Source organism: Alligator mississippiensis, chromosome 2 (genome assembly GCF_030867095.1).
Source record: "Alligator mississippiensis isolate rAllMis1 chromosome 2, rAllMis1, whole genome shotgun sequence".
Lineage (NCBI taxonomy): Eukaryota > Metazoa > Chordata > Crocodylia > Alligatoridae > Alligator > Alligator mississippiensis.
This window is the reverse complement of record NC_081825.1, coordinates 53,342,566-53,356,385: the sequence shown is the minus strand read 5'-3', so window position 1 is coordinate 53,356,385 and position 13,820 is coordinate 53,342,566. Positions and strand designations below refer to the sequence as shown.

Sequence of the window (13,820 nt, the reverse complement as noted above, 5' to 3'; positions counted from 1 at the left end):
GGATGAACTAGGTTAGGCTAGGCCTGATTTTTTACCTCTTCTCTGTGAAGATGAAACCTAATGGCTGATCCATCCTTACTGGTCAAGAGCCAACAGAGGAATCCATTTTCAGTGAAAAGATTAAACCAAACAAAATATCCCCTGTCCTAGATAGGATATATTTTCAGTGTAATATTTTATTCAGATAATTATTATATAAATAGATTTTTAACTAAAGTTAGCTGAGTTTCCAGGCCATTTGAGTTATTCACTACATCATACAAATGAAGATTCCACTCTCTTAGCAATGCTGCAGAAGCAAAGCTGTAAGTCAGGACACAACACACAAAGCAACCCATAACATATTGTAGAAATTTGTGGTAAATGACACTTGACAAATAATTATGTATTTTTGAATTATGTAACATCATAACTGCAAAAGCAAAAAGGCAGTCAAATTGGTAGGCAACACTGCAAATGTTGACAGATGAGAAATAATGATTGATCTTCCTAATCAAATGAAAAACATGTCACAGGCAGAAAAAAATATTTTACTGTTCTTCAAAGTTTAACTTGTAGTCAAGGGAAGTCCTTGAGGAAAAACATTCTGTTCTTTCAGTTGATTGAAAGGGCACTTGCAACAATATGAAATTTACCAATTTCCCACCTGGCACCCTGGGAATGATGAGTATCATAAAGGGGCCAACTGTTCTTACTCTCTAGGTAGATTCTGTGACAATTCTGGTTGTAAGAAAATGAATATAAAGACTGGGTAACTGCTCACTGAATTATACTCTCAGGAAGAAACTATAATTCTGCTGTTGCCAGAAACTTTTCCCTATATTGTGCATACTTCCCTAGTTAAAAGATTAGTTTGTCCCTTATTTAAAATGTCAGTATTATAAAGTAATGGTGCAAAATATTCCAGTAGGATTTCTGCAATGTTTTAGATTGATAGAGGCATAATACAGCTGTCATAGGGCCCTAGCTCTATATAGAATAAAGCAGAGTAAAGGCATCCAGACTGTTAGGGATATTCAGGCTGGAAATTTTCAAAAAAAATCCATTTCAGGAGAATCAAAATTATTTTTTAAGCATTCTTCCCACAAACCGGTCACAGATCCAGCATTTTGTTCTTCTTTGGAAAGACAGCTTGTTTGGAAATGATTTTTTTTCCAGTGAGTAGACATTCTGGTTCCTGCACAGCCTTTGTTTCTAATGCTGTTTGTTCCTAGCCATGAGGGACAAGATTAATACAGAGGGTCATTATCTGAAGTAGCATCGGCACTAAGATGTCTCAGTAGCATACAAATCAACAGGCAGAAAATGGAAAGTTGTGAAATGTGGAATGATACCAAGCAGAGATAGTGCAGGTATCAGTTGTCTGCTTTTCCTTTCATTTCTTTATTTTTCCTAAAGTGGAAATGAACAAGCACATGTGTTAACTTTGCAAAGGTGTCTCAATGATACAAACTATCAAGGTATTTAATTCTATTTTAGTTAGATTTTGGCAAACAGCTTTCTGAGTTGCAGACAGACTAGATTGTCATGTCATTAGAAGGATGTTATCAAACCAAGCAGAAATAATTAATTTCACATTCATTTAGCTGTACTTGATCCCTTAAATATTTTCTAAGACAAGAAACTTAAATTTTCCCTTTCATCATTACAGTTACTTCATATTTCATTATGCAGTTTGAAGAAGCATTATAGCCTACAGTGTTTACTGAATAGTACAAACTCTTGCAGTCAATCAGGAGAATCCAATTTTGAACTATTCTCCCCGTATCTTCACTTTGCTCAGCTAGAAATGTAGGTTCTTCTCTATGTTGGCCTTATATGACAGTAGTTCTATAATACACTAACAACAACATTCATTCATTAATTCAAAAGCATTTCAGAAAATAAATTTCACAATTTACTGTAATGGTCCTTAAATAAGATTCATTGCACCAAATATATTAATGCATTTCAAATTGTGAGCTGGATTTAATAGACGATAATTAATGGATTAATAGATATAAAGAAGCTGTTTAACAGACCTTGGCTGAGTAAGAAATAAATCACAAGGGCTTAAAGTACAATGGTTTATATTGACCATTGCATGTGTGTGCAAGAACATTCATAGCGAACACTATAGCCAACAATGTAATTTGGTTTCAAAGGTGCTATTATCAACTAAACCTTGGGTCATGCTAATCAACCCAAGTTTCTGGTGGATTGAGATTCAGAGAAGGCATCTTCATCGAATGAGCATTAGGAAGGGCATTTACTTCAACCTAGATCTACTGTGCAGTAAACTACTGCAAAGTAAGGGTTTTGGGGTAGGTGTTTGTCTACAAATGTGAGGATTAGGTAGAAAATTTGCTCTCAGTTCCTGGGAGCCCTGCAATGGGCCCCTGCTGCCACCAAGGGGGGAGCTCCATGCTCCCCCTGCATGCTAGTTTAGGGGCAGGCAGGGAGCACTGGGCCAGGAGACAGCTGCCATGTTCTCTGCCTAGAGAGGAAAATGAAATCTTGTGCTAGTCTAATCCTTTTTACTGTGAGATCTGAGAAGGTAAAGCTGGCATTATACCCTTTGGGCCTGATTCATTGACTGTCTGTTGACTTCATTGGGATTTTGAACAGTATTTTTGCACAGGAAAAACACTCCAAATTTGAAAATCCTGCCCAGACACTTATTAATTGAATGCTGTTGGAAGTTGATGCAGTCATAAGTTGACTAGGTGCTCTGGAAACAATATGAGAAGAACTGTGACATGAGGCTGTAGGACTGTATAGGTGAGTTAGTTTAGGAATGGAAGTGGACCAGGGAGAGGAGACAGAAGCAAGACTTAAAGGAAACAGAATGAGAGTAAAAGGGTGGTTGCAGAGGACTGAAGGGAGGCTGTGGAGAACAGATAAAGAACAGGATAATCATAAAGGAAGAACAGTATAAAACTAAATTAAATCTAGAACTAACACTGATAAAAATACAATAAAAGAAACAGATTGAAAAGCTTCGTCAAGATAGTAATGAAAGAGATGATGAAGACAGAATAGCTACATCCTGAACTTCTTAACGAAAATTTGGTAGCCAAAGCAGTTGCGTGATAAAACCTGAAAACCATGAGTTCAAGTGAATGTTTTTCAGAAACTTTTCAAAGCAGTGACTTATCTGTACAGCCCTCATAAAGTAGGATGTATACTGCTAAAATGCATGTGATAACTTGTTTTTCATAACAAGCAAATAATACATAAAAACAACTCTGATGGAATTTGTAACAGATTACCAAATATCTTTAAGAATAACGAATTATGCTCTCAAATATACAAAAATACAGTGTTTTCTGTCTTACTATTTTAAAAAAAATATTCAAAGTGTGCTATTAAATCCCTGTGTTACTGTTTGGGATCAGAACCTCCACATCATATAGTAGTCTCTGGCTATGAGGCCTGCAATACTTCTTACTTAGAAATATAAATGGCCAGTGTCCCTTTACCAGTCATGTGAGCTGTTCTGTCCTCACTCAGTCATTCAACTTTTACCTTTCATTAGTTAAAATCTGATATAGGATACTTAAACTTGAGTTACAAAATAATACCCCATTTTCTTGCATATGACAGGTGCTTTTTTCCCAAAATTGGGGTACGCAATTTGAGTGGAAAACCTGTTTTCTTCACTGGAAAACTGCATGCTATGCGGCTACCAAGATGACTGCCACTTGTTTGGTTTAGCAAGCAGAAGGGACAGAATCCTATGTTAACCCTTTCATAGCCATAGATATTGGCTGAACACTGTAGCCTATTTAAAGGAACGTATATAAAGAACTACTTATGGCAAAAAAAAAGTAGTCTTGCTACTGACCTTGCAAGTTATAGTCTGGGTAAGGCAGCTGGCATCAGAAAGTTTCTGCTGCCTACTGCCTCATCCAGACTGTCTCCTGGACACTCTGTATTCCCAGGAAGACTTATTTTATGTCACACAATTATCTATGACCCTAGAAAAATTTATTTTCCCTATATTCTACCAAAAACAAGGTGTGTTTTATTTGAGACCTACTGTATGCTGGAAAATATGGTAAATAGTATGCCACCTTAATAGAAAAAGGTATGTCTATCCAGCACTGTTTTTCCAAAGCTACAGATTACCATTTAGTATTTTTCTGACATTTTTATCAGTTATCTATAATACTTATTCTGCCACACTTACTAACATTGAGTAGCACTTCATCCCTTGAACAGACTTGTAATATAGATATTCATATAATGCTGTTCTGTGTGGACCAACATTAGAGTTATTGTAAATGATCTAAGTCACAAGTCATTACATCTTTCCTATAACCTTCTCCAGTGTTCTGCTTTTGTCCCCTCTATATAAAAGTAACATGAGCTTATATTCACACCTTTGTATAAGTTATGCCACCGATTGTGTCACCTCTGAATTAGTTCTTGCCTATTTGAATATACTTTTTTCCCAAGCCCATTTCTTTCAAATAAAACATGCAATGAAACTAAGTTTTATACTTTGTATTACATGATCTGTTGTATGCTAGAGGTGGCAGGATATCTTTTCTCCTGCATTTGATGGCATGCTATAATACTCTGAATCACTAAAGCTGAAATATAAATGCCAAACCTTTAGTAAATATGAGATTTCTAAAAGCTCTCATTATGTGAGGATATAGCATTCAAGTAATTCCATTCAAGTAGAGGTGAAATGCTTCACTGCCCCATATAAAAACTGGATACTTCCTTCTCTATCTAACAATATCATCTTTCTACATTTTAAAGTAGTCTACTGAAAAACACCCCTTGATTTTGTAATTGGATTGTGTCAAGCTGGTATGAGTACTTACTATCCAGGCACCCTGTAGCAGAAGGACTTCACAGTATACCACAAGCCCTATTCCAGTGGGGTTTAAATTGGATAATAAAGCACTTTGATGCTGAATGTTACATAGAATAAACATTTGGCTGATATCTGCATACCTGAGAGACTTAAATTAGGCTTCTCACTCCACATGTAGACAGTTGCATAGAGTAGGGCCTAAAAACATTTTTTGAAACAATATAAGCTGCTCTGAGTCTTTCAGGATAAAGTGAGATGTAATTATCATTATCATTCTGATTGTTGTTATTGGTATTATTGTTCATTTTGTTTCAAAAATCTTTTTGAAATAAAAAAATTAAATGTTTGCTTCCAAAAATTTTAAATGAGTAATTTCAGCATCACTAATATACTTCTTTACAATTGTTTTTTGAAACACAGTTTTGTGAAACTTTACATGCTTTTCAAGACATTTAGATTTTGTTTAAAATGGCATTTTTCAACAAAGATTTTTTGGGTGATATCTTTTACTGGACCAAGTGCATGGTTGGTGTAGTTTTAGACAAGCCTTCAAAGACAGGGCATTTTTTAAAGGCATGACTACAACATCACTGCAATGCTACCATTTTTCAACAAATATTGTCTTGATGGAAAATTTTCAGCTGGCTCTGCTGGTAACGTTCCTTGGATCTGAAGGCTTAAGAAGGCCAGAGATTGTTATTCACTGCTGATGCAGCAGCTGAGTACAGTACCATTAGAGTTATTACCCATTTGATGAAATGCTAATCCAAATTTCCTTCTGCCTGACATTGGGGGCTGTTCACTCAAAGTTAAAGATCTGCTGGGTTTTTTTTTAAGGAAGAAACAACTAACTCCTTGACTTACGTGTCTTGTATCCCAACAAACAGATCATAGCCATATTTTGCCTTGGCAGTTAGGACCTGTTTACTGAGTGTTAGAAGACATTAAAAAAAAATCACTCACAGGCATCTTCCATGGAAACAGCTTTTTCAGCACATTCTTCAAGTCCTTTGGTGACCAGCTAGTGACAATGGAAGCAGAATTGTGAAGTCTGGAAGCTGCTAGTCATGAACTGGCAAGAAGGTGGCAGTTTTAAAAAGGTCATCCAGCACTTGGAGCTAGGAGTGTGATTCAGCAGCTGTAACTGTAACTGAACAGCCCTCTTCAGTATCTGCTCACCTCACATGGATAGGAGGCTAGAAAAGGTGCCCTAAACATATTCTGGCTACCTATTTCCTGACTGGATAATCACAACCAGTGGGATCACTTTTACTGCAGTTGAAATCAAGAAAGACACACAATCAATTTGGGGACCTGGAATATCACGACTTTTATGGATGATCCTAACAGTGAATGCTCAAAGCATCACACCACAATTGTGGCTCAAGAGCTGAGGTAACACAATATGGATGTTGCAGTGAGTGAGACCCAGTGAGCAGGAGATGAGCAGCTCAAAGAACAAGGAGGTGGCTATACCTTCTTCTGGAAGGGTAAACGGGAAGGAGAATGCCAGCTTCACAAAATTGGTTTTGGCATTAAGAATGAACTCATAAACCAACTCAATGAATTCCCTATCCGAATTCCCTATCAGAATGAATTCCCTATCAGCCAATATGACACTATAATCAGCACATATGCCCTGCTTCAAAGCCACTGACAAAATCAAGGAGGAATTCTACGCCAACCTTGACTAAGTTCTTTCTGGTGTTCCAGAGGGACTCAGACTTATTCTTCTCAGTAATTTTAATACCAGAGTCAGGGGGGACTCAAACCTCCGGAACGAAACCTTTGGCAAGTAAGGAGTACACACGGTCTACTCCAGCGGCATCCTCCTTTTGACCAAATGTACAGAACACGGACTTACCATTAGTAACATCCTGTTCCATCAGAAAACAAGCACAAAACATCATGGCAACACCTGAAATCCAAGCATTGGCACTTGATTTACTACATCATTGTTCATGCTTAGGATCACAAAAATGTCAGCAACACCCAAGCTATGCTAGAAATTGGCAAGTGCTGGAGTGATAACCAATTCATGCACTCAGTTATGTCATTCAAATTAGCTCCCAAGCAATGACTATAGCAGAAGCAATGCCAATGGAAGATCATCTTCAAAGGACTCAAGGACCCAATCCAGCAAGACTTCTTCCAACAGTGTCTCAACAAAAAACTGGCAAATTCCAATCAACAACAATGGAAGAATGTTGACAGTGCTTGGCGTTCCTTCAATTCCACTTTCATCAGCACCTACAAGGAGACATTTGGATTCTCTACCATGAAGTATCAAGACTGGTTTGATGAGAATGACTGGGAGATCCAAGGGTTAATCAACCACAAGTGCAATGCCTTTTGTACTTGGCAGAATGACAAGCAAAAGAAACAAGCCAAAGCAGAGGTCCAAATGAGGACCCTTAATATGAAGAACAGATGGTGGGGAGACAAGGCAAAGGAGATTCAACATCTCACTGACATCCATGATATGCATGTTTTTTTCAGTGCCACCAAAGTCATCTATGATCTGAGCACTCAAGGACCAACCCCGCTGAGACCTAAGGATGGAGGACACCTGATCAAGGAAAGAAGAGCCATCAATGCCTGTTACAAGGAACATTTTGAAGACCTTTACAACTGAGACTCTGTTGTTGATGAAAGTGTTCTCAACTCCATCCCGCAACACCCCGTCAGAAATGAAGTCAGAATTCCTCCAACCCTTGACTAAGTCAGGAATGCCATCAAGCAGATGAAGAATACAAGGCATTGGGAACTGATGAAATCCCTGCCAAAATCTTCAAGCAGGGGATTGAGGAACCCACATTACAGCTCCATGCCCTTATCTTAAGGATCTGGAATGATGAGGAAATCCCTGATGACCTCAGGACTGCCATGATTGTGACAATCTTCAAAAAGGGAGACAAATCCAACTGTGGAAATTACAGAGGAATTTCCTTGCTGTCTACCGCAGGAAAGATCCTGAACCATCTCCTTGCCCTTGCTTGAGAGCTCCTCCCAGAATCACAGTGAGGGCTTAGAGCATCAATTGGTACAACTGACATGAAGTAGAAGACTAAAAGAAAAGAATTTGGGTTCTGTTTTGTGATGACAATTTGGTTTGGAAGAACAAAATTGAAACTACAGAGAGACTATAACATAGATCAAACTGGAATTTGGCCAGGAAATGATTTATGATAATCAAATGACAAAAAAGAAACACTAACAAAAGATCAGTATCTACCCATGACTGGTACAACTGGGTTTATAAAGAGTTTACTCTTTAGAGGTACCATCAACATTTCCTTTATATTGTCACACATCACTGCATGCTTCACGTTTTATTCTTTCCTACATATTATGATAACAGATAAATATCAATTTTGGCTCTACAAGGACACTTGAACCTTCAAAAATCAATACCCATAGGCACTCAAAAATGAACAGCTCTAATTTATTTGCCATTCATTTGCTATTTATTTCCTCTGAGTGCATGAACAACACATGCCTCCAGAAGCTGGGGGGGCACAGAGGTGGTGGGAGCACGGCAGCAGTAAGCAGCGGTGGTAAGCAGAGGCAGTAAGCAGTGAGCTCCTACAGATGCTGCTTGGGGGGGGGGGAGGGGTGACTGCCAACCAGGGGTCGGCGACCACCCACAGATGCTACTGGCAGTGGTGGCGACAGTCAGCAGCAATTGCTGACCACCCGCAGATGCCATTAGCAGCATCTTTTCATGGGGGGGTGCCACCTCCATGTTCAGGGGGTGCATGTGCATCCATGTGCACCCCCTATGTGTAGCCAGTGTCTGTGCCTGTCTGTCTGTCTCTTGCTCTCCAAAGAACTTTCTGGAAAAGGCAGGACTTCTCAGCCCACAGAGGAACATCCTTGAAGCGAACTTATAAGCAACAAATACTGCCACCATTAAAATACAGAGAATATATGGGGAGGAAAAATCTTGTAAGGACAGAACAAGGAGAAACAAGAATTAGTGAAAACAAATTAAAATAAGTTTGTTCTCAGCCCTGGCAAGAGTATATTATACTCTATTATACTATCTAACCACCTAATCTAATATCAGCTCCTACACTGCTGTGAGTTACAGTTTCTGCTGTCCTAATTCAGCCTCATGCTAAACAAGTTGTACCTAGTTTGTTTTGTAAAATTGCTGAAGTCATTATTAGCTAGTCTGATGTGTAGGATTCAGATTAAAACAGATACTTGTAGCTCAGCTGTTTGCTAGCTGAGTGCTTTTCCCCTCCGCATTTAGTCTTCATCATAAAAAGTAAATCTCTTCTTTCATTTCTGCAGAAAATATGCTGACTTAAAACAAACAATGCTATTTATATACTCTGAGATTCTTACCCTTTTTCCTCAACCACAACATTATACTGTATAGGTGGAAAAATGTAACTGTTTAGAGGGTCAAATCCAGTGCTAAAAGAATGGTCTCTGTTACACCCATTTCTAATTTGGCCTATTGCATCTGTTTTTTGGAAATCATAAGGATTTGACTGTAATAACATGTAGCAACTAACAAATTACTGTCCCAAAAACAAAAAACTTAACTGCAATTGCGAAAATGCAGGTAATTAATCTGTTCTACTTTATTTTCAATATAAATTTTCAATACAAAGCTCACCAGTGCAACCTTAATAGACTATGAAATAGCTTCAGATATAAAATTCTACTTTAAATCCTTTTTATATATATAGATGTTCCTGAAAATGTACTCAGCATGTGTATATTAATATAATTTCCTAAAATAGTACTAGTATTACTCAGGGTGCATCTACATGAGCCATTTCCTGTAGAGTTGACAAATTAGGTCCATAGTAAAATGTCACCGTCTACACATGTGGTGCTATTAAGATGGAATAAACTAATTAATTGTGCCATAGGATAGTACTGCCAGACATAACTGCTATCCTACGGTGGACTTATTTACCCCACTGTAATGTACAGATTCTGACAGGGCTGGCTGGGGCATGAGGGTGCTTCAGTGCAAAGTCCCCAGCTAGCCCCACACTGAAACACCCTCATACCTCAGTTATCCCCTCCACAGCACATTTAGCCAGGTTTAAGCAGCCCTGGGCTGGCATGGCAGCCTGAGCCTCAGGGCTGGCCTGCCTGCAGGGGCTGCTACACCCCAGCTCAACAGGCTGTGGTCCTAGGTGCATATGTAAATACAGTGACTAGGAGCAACATACTCTAGTGCAAACTGCACAGGAGTTTATTCAGCAACATTAATTGCATGTGTAGACACACCAGTGAAATATAATTATGCTGTTAATTGATACAAATGTTTGTAACTCCACCACTAAAACGCAGTCAAAAAGCTCTCTCAAGGAAATCCAAAGTCAATCATTTGGAACCAAAAGCTTAACATCCTAAATAAAGTTCTCCTCAGTTAATTGATTATACTAGTACATGCTTTCTCATTATTTTGAAACCCTTCACTGTTGCATAGATCACTGTCATACAATTTGTTAACCTCCTTGCCTTGATCATAAATCTTATAAAGACAAAGGACAAAGAATAAATCTGCATTTCAAAAATAGCATCAAAATGTTAGAACTGGGCTAATGATTGCACTAGCAGCTTTTCAGGGTTGTCCTCTACAACCTTAAGGCTGTAGCTAGGAATAAAACTTTTCCTAGCAGTTAAAGTAAAATGTCTATAGCTACATCTATGGTGGCAAAATTCAGACAGACAATTCACTGCCTTTTAAGTTCCACTGATAGTAACTGGATCAGACCTTTGTTTATGTAACTTCTATCATTCACTGGTGAGATGTTGCCACTGCTGTGATAAATATGCAGTTACAGCAGTACATGCCAAAAGAAACTTAGGACAGGGACTTAAATTACCAGGAGGATTTTAAATGGACACTTTGGAATGATCAAACTGAAATTTATATAAATTCCAGGAGCAGAATCCACTACCCAAGCAGGAAGTGGCTTTAGATGTTACACAGCACCAACATGTTAAGGCCCTACTTTTAAAAATAATATAAATGCAGGGCAACTTTTCTGTAAAATGTAAATCTACAGCCAAATTCATTCTGAGGTTAGTATATTTTAGATTAAGGGGTTTGGTTTAATTCCACTCCTCCTTACTCAACAGTACTTGCATTTCCTTAACTATTTAACCATTATAAAATGTGAAGAGCATTATTCAGTTTAGATTGACAAGTGTGATTAGTAAGATAAATATATATGGTGGTGTTAGCAATTCCTAGATCAAAAACCAAGCCAGAATCATAGAATCCTAGAAAAGCAAGGTTGGAATGGACCAGTGCTGTGCCTGAGGAAGGAGCATCCCTATCCAAAACTTCCTGATCAAACTTATTACTAAAACTACACAGGCAATCCTGTCATACAAGCACAAGGCACAGCACCCCAAGCTTTCACAGGCAGAGCAAAGGGACAATGGTGGCCAAAGTCCTGATGCTGAAAGATTTGTTGAAATACACTCAAGGCATCCAAGGAAGAGGGCCACAGCCCTCAGTACTGAGAAAGGCAAAAACTCCCACAATCCAGACCAATCTGAACCTGGGGTAAAATTCCTTCCTGACCCCAGATGTGGCAATTGTTCTGACCCTGAGTGAAGGGGCTAGATGCTTTGGCCAGGAACCTACAGGTTTTAGTCCAGCAAGAGCAATGGCATGCCCCAATCAAAATCCCCAGCCTTGGCTGCACCCAACACCCAGCGCTTCTGATAAAGGCAAAAAAAAACCCAAACCCTGACATGTATAGCAAAATGAGGGAGGAAAAATTCTCTCTCAGCTCTTTATGGAATCATCCCTGATCAATGTTTATACATAGGGCCCTACTGAATTCATGGTGGAAGTGAGCTGCATGGCAGCAACTTTAATCTTGCAGGTTCCCCCGTATGACCCCTCCGCCCCCCTCCCCCCCACACACAGATTGGTGGAGAGGCCCTGCCACCTGCTTCTGATCGGTAAGGAGGCTAACACCACTGTTTTCAATATGGCACCGTTTTTGCCTCCCAGCAAAAGGAGCTCAGCCCACTTCCGCCATCAATTCAATAGGGCCCTGTTTATACAACCTTATCTTGAACATCTTCAATAATGGAGATACCAGAAGTTCCCTAGGCAGTCTATCCCGCTGCCTCACTGGTCTAATAGAGAAGTTTTTTCCTGGTATCCAATCAAAACTTACTTTGTTTCAACTTCAAGCCATCAGTCCATGTCCTATTCTCTGCAGGAAGAGAAAAAAGGCTTTCTCCCTCATCTTTATGGCAGCCGCCCCCCAGATATTTGAAGGCTTCTATCATATCCCCCCTTAAACAACATTTTCATAAGCTGAACATGCCTATTTGCTTCAACCTCTTCCTATTTGGCTTACCTTCCCTTTATCATTTTTGTCATCTGCCTCTGGAAGCTCTTTGACTCTTCTATATTAGTTTTAAAATGTAGTCAAAAACTGTACACAATATTCTAGATGAAGACTAAGTAGAGCTGAGTAAGGAGGCACTATCACCTCTCATGTCTTGCATCTAATGCAGCCCAAAACTGCATTTGCCTTTATGTTGCTCCATCACACCTGTCTCCTATTGAGTCTGTGATCAACTAAGATTCTTAGATCCCTTTTTGTAGTGCTAGAAATATTATAGATATTGGATTATAGTGATGTTATGCTATCCTAAGTTTTTCCCCTGCTTCTGATTTTTGAGATAGAGAGGCTCCAGAGGATGACAAATAGTGTAGTTCTGCCATTTTGTATTTGTGTTTTCAATTATTCTTCTGCATTTGTCAGCATTGATTTTCATCCTTTTAGATCCAGGCCAACTTTCCAATCTGTCCAGAGCCTTCTGAATTCCACTTCTGTCCTCCAGTGCATTTTCAATTCTTCCCAATTTTGTCATCTGCAAACCTGTTCAAGAAGCTCTCTATTCCAGCAGCTAAATTATTAATAAATACATTGAACAGCATTTGGCCTAGGACTTCTGTTCCTGTGAGACTCCACTCAAAACCTCCTGCCATTCTGACATGGATCTATTTATAATTACCCTTTGCTTGTAGCTATTGATCCAGCTGTCTATCCACCTCAAAGTAATTTTGTCTAGCCCACATTTCTCAAATTTGTTTATGAAAGGGTAATGTGAGACATTGTCAGAAACCTTGCTGTAATCCTATATGTATATATCAACAGCATCCCCTTCATCCACCCAGTTCAGTTAGTTATCTTTTCAAAGGAGATGAAGTTTGTTCAGCAAGATTTGTTCACAGAAAATCTATGCTGGCTGCACTTGATCAGTCTTTCCTTCTCCAGATGTTTGAAAATGAACTTCCTTATGATATGCTCCAGTAACTTCCTGGGTATTGAGGCAAGACTAACCAGTCTGTAATTCTCCCTGTCCTCCTTTTTGCCTTTTTTGAAGAGGAGCACTATGGTTGCCCTTTTCCAGTCCTGTTACCTCATCCATCTCCCACAACTTTGTAAATAATATTGCCAAAGGCTCCAAGATCTCCTCTGCCAGTTCCTTTGGAAACCTGGACTTAAGTCCATCAAGTTCTCCTAACTTGAATTTATTCAGACTCATCACAAGCTTTCTAGCTGTTTCTTTACTCACAGTATTCTTGGCCTTTCTTTTCTGACCAACATATTTACAGAACCTCTTCTTGTTTTCCTTAACTTACATCACCAGGTAAAGTCCTTTTTTTTTTCCTTTTTTTACCTTTGCCTTCCTAATATTGTCCTTGCAGATTCTTGCTATTTCCTGGTATGTTTCATCATTGATCTGCCCATCTTTCCATTACCTGTATGCTTTTCTTTTCCATTCAAGGCATCCTCGAAGCCTCTTTTGAAGCCCCATTAATCTCTTTCCATTCTTTTTGTGCTTCTATCATGTCAGAACAATTTCTTGTTGAGTTTCCAATATTATGCCCTTTGGAAGCTTCTGAAACAGAATTTTACTGTCAATGTTGATGTTCCAGTCGCAAGAGCTGTTCTGCTAAGTCTCTGTGATACCAGCCAGATCATAGTTCCTTTCACAG

General features: G+C 38.9%; 1 protein-coding gene across 1 annotated transcript in view; it reads right to left on the bottom strand.

Annotated features, from left to right (window-relative positions):
* Nucleotides 1-13,820, bottom strand: part of GRXCR1 (glutaredoxin and cysteine rich domain containing 1) — an 84,061-nt gene that overhangs the window by 43,000 nt on the left and 27,241 nt on the right. The gene's annotated exons all lie outside the window — the stretch shown is intronic.